This window comes from Vombatus ursinus, unplaced genomic scaffold (assembly GCF_900497805.2).
Source record: "Vombatus ursinus unplaced genomic scaffold, bare-nosed wombat genome assembly UNPS02014449.1, whole genome shotgun sequence".
NCBI classification, from domain to species: Eukaryota; Metazoa; Chordata; class Mammalia; order Diprotodontia; family Vombatidae; genus Vombatus; species Vombatus ursinus.
In genome coordinates this window covers 1,644,890-1,648,555 of record NW_020954227.1, presented here as the reverse complement: position 1 = coordinate 1,648,555, position 3,666 = coordinate 1,644,890, and positions in this window count along the sequence as shown.

The window sequence follows — 3,666 nt, the reverse complement described above, 5'->3', positions numbered from 1 at the left end:
TGTATTGATAATGATCTCATTAAAAGCATATTACATATAAAGTAACAATTCATTAATTCTGCACAATACTGGCACAAAAGACATTTTGTCAATGTTGCATTTATTGCAGCAAATTAAATGATGGATAAGGATTTTTGAAATAGTTACTTTGTGGGCAATTTGTAAAATATTGAAATGACTTGAAGTATCAGTTTTAAAAAAACATTTCTTAAATGACATTTTATATTATTTTACTTGTTTTCTTCATCCCAAAGAGTTGAATAAAATTCATTTGATTCAGTCCTCTTAACATAGTAGCCTTGGCTGAGAGTACATTTGTCACAGTTTTTTGGGATCTTTGGTAAGTTTTATATATGACAGCCCAAATCAGTGTCTCTTGAATTTGAGGGATTTAAAAATTGGTTTTAAAGCAAAACCTACTGTCACTAATCATGGATTCTCATTTACATTATAATGCATTACTGTGCCTCTTAAATCAGCTTGTGTGTATAGTATATCCTTCCATGAAAAAATAATTTTTTTTAAACTAACCTTGCTTGAATTGGGGGGGAAATTTTTTTCTTCCCTCTCTGAGATTAAAAGTGTCGGGTTTTGGCTTTTGTTTTTAGTAGTTATTAGAGTACAGAAGAATTCAGTACTTTGGTTGTACCTAAAGGTAATACTGCCAGTAATTGAGCACACCTTAATATATTTAGAGAATATTCCTAACTGTTGACCCAAAAAGACTTTCTCTGTGCACAGATTCCCCATGATAAGACAGTAAAGGCTACAGGGAAATATGTCACTTGATACTGATTGAAAATGCTGAGGCTGAAAAAGAAAAGCTAATGATAATTTTAGTTTTATAATTAGTTTATTAGCATAATTTACTCAAAACAGCAGTTTTACTAAATCAACCTTCAAACATTAGCTGAGTATTGTGTGCCCTTTTTTAAAAAATCTCTTCCATGTTGGACTATGTGACCTCTAAGATCCCTTCCAGCTCTTAATCTATGATCCTGTGATCACAGCTCTTCCACACATAAAGAGTAGTAGAAAGGGGTGCAGGTGGAAAATACATTGGGATTGCTTACAGTGCAAGCCACTTAACATTATTTAACAGATACATTTTCTAAAACGAATAGTTTGTATTTCCAATATTGTCTTAATGGTAATTCATTTAATTAAAATGAATGCTTGCATTAGGAGCAATATCTTTAAGGCCCTACCCCTCTAAAAAAGAGGCTAGATTTTTCCTTAAAAAGGTACTGAGACCTTAATTCCTGGTGCCATAAGTACAAAAACTGGGGCAGCAATAGTCACCTGGCTCCTTTCTCAGGCTTCTGACCTCAGATCATCATGAGTAACATGGAGGCAGTAAAACTGAGTCCAGATAAATCAGTTCTGTATCTTTGCTGAATATCCTTTTCCTGCTCTGAATTTCCTTTCTCTACCAAGGCTAAGTAAACTTTTTTGTTAATTGTCACACGTTCTGCAAGTGTCTCAATTTACTCCAGTTTCAAACCTATGTAACCAGACTGGCCTGAGTCAATTCTATTATATGTGTGAATGAATGAAAACACATTAGGCACATATTATGTGCTAAGCTTTGGTGATACAAATGGTAAAACAGACCGTCTCTGTTCACAAGAAGCTCACAGTGGAATAGAACATAGGGTAGATGGTAAGGTCTTGAAGTCCTAAGTGTGCAAGAATGGGGCTGGTTTCCAAGGCCCAGAGATCCCTAGGTTAAGTAGGTAGTTAAGATGGCAGTGCCTGGGGACTGTAGGGAATAGAAGCAGAGTAGATGATAAGGTGTAGAGGATCTGAGGATGCAGTGGTAGGACAGATGGTACTGCCATATTATCCAGGCTCTTTGAGTCAAGCAGCCTGAATGAAGTGGGAAGGCATCCCTGGCAATAGTAGTTCTTGCCAATGTTGGGCTGTCCCTGATTCTGGGATAGCCATGAGACTAGAGTTGGGGCTGGGGGGTGAGGCAGTAAGCAAGGGGGTAGAGTGCCTTTAGTAGTGTTGCTTCTTTTCCCCACTGTGGGCTGCTTGGGATGGATTCTGGGACTGACTCCAGATCATCCTGGATATGTATGAATATATCCTTAAAATTGTATTTTTCCCCCCACTGCCGTTTACTCACAAAAAGTGCTGGAATTTGACTTTAGTTAATTACCTTTAATAGGCAATCAACTAAATCACTAAATCATTACATTCATCAGACGTTCTACTTTGAGTTGGTTATTTTTGAAAGATTTTGACCCAATGATGACATTACAATAAAACATTAATAGGCAGGGGTAACCTTTTTTCTTCAACAGTTAGATAAAATATATGGTACTACATCTTAAAAATGCAAGCTACTTAATGTTTTGGTAACCTGTTACTTAAATTTTCTTAAGATTATGTTCTAGTTAAAACATAAGAAAAAGATCAAGTTATCACCTATTACTGGTATAATGTTGGGCAAGGCACTTTAACTCTTGGCCTCCTTTTTGGAAAATAAGAATAGACCAAATGACCTCCCTTTCTTTGTGAACATAAATTGAGTTACTTGGTCCAAATATGTTTTCCTCTATTCAATTACTTGCCACAGTTACTGTAACTGAGGGAAAATGGGATTTAATTTTTCCTTCAGCCACTTTAGGCAATCAATATAAATAAGAAAAAAAAAAAAGATGGGCATAATAGAAAAAAAAAAGTTGGTCCGGAATCAGACCAGAGGGTCATTTCTTTGTGAAACTCGAGATTGGAAAGTAAAGAGCAGTTGCCAGTCAGCATTGGTGAAGGAGTTTTCCTCAGTTGCATCTCCCTACACTCCTTTCTCACGTTACTGCTCGATCTTTACTAGACTTAATTAATTTTTCTAGAGATCTGGTAGAGAAACATAATCTACCGATATAGATTTGGCATCTGCTTCGCATTCATAGTCTTAGAGTTTCTTGGGGTTACTGAAAGGTTAAATGACTTGCCCGGGGTCATAAAGCCACTGTGTCAGAGAGAACTTGAATCTTTGTCTTAATGACTCGGGTTGTGCTGCCTCTCAAGATGTACTAAAGTTAATAAAAATGAATTTAGTTCTTTGGTACTCTTATGGAAATACTTAAGGCTAAAACTTTTCATATGCGTAAAACAAGGTGAGAAGCAGGTGGTGCAATCGGCACAAATTGTGAAAAAAAAATACCAAAAATCACCTTAAATTCTAGGATTACTGCCCCAATTGTCCCATTCATTAGGAGTCATCCTGTCGTATGGCATTTTAACAAACTGCCAAGCGTTCAGGACCGCGTCTTTTAAGCAAGGCAATTAGGTAAAAACGGAACTTCGTATTCCCGGGCTAGGAAGTGCGATCCAGCCCTACCCAGCTTTGTCTGAGACCTACTTCCTGAGTCCAGTGGTTGGGCTGCCCCAACAGCAGCCGCTGCAGGAAGAAGTGCCCGCGTGTCTACGTCAGCTCCGCTGGCGGGATCGGGGGAGGGGCGTGGCCCAAACCGGCGCAGTGACACTTGGAGGCGGGGGCGGGGGGAGTAGGGCGGCACTTTACGTGGTCCTGCGTTGGTTGGGCAGGCAGAGGGAGGGGGGAGGTAGGTGTAGCTCTGCCTTGGCGGTATTGAACTGAACCCTGCTGCTTAGGAGTGCGGGCGGCTGAAGGGGCGGGGTGGGGGGTGGGGGGCGGTG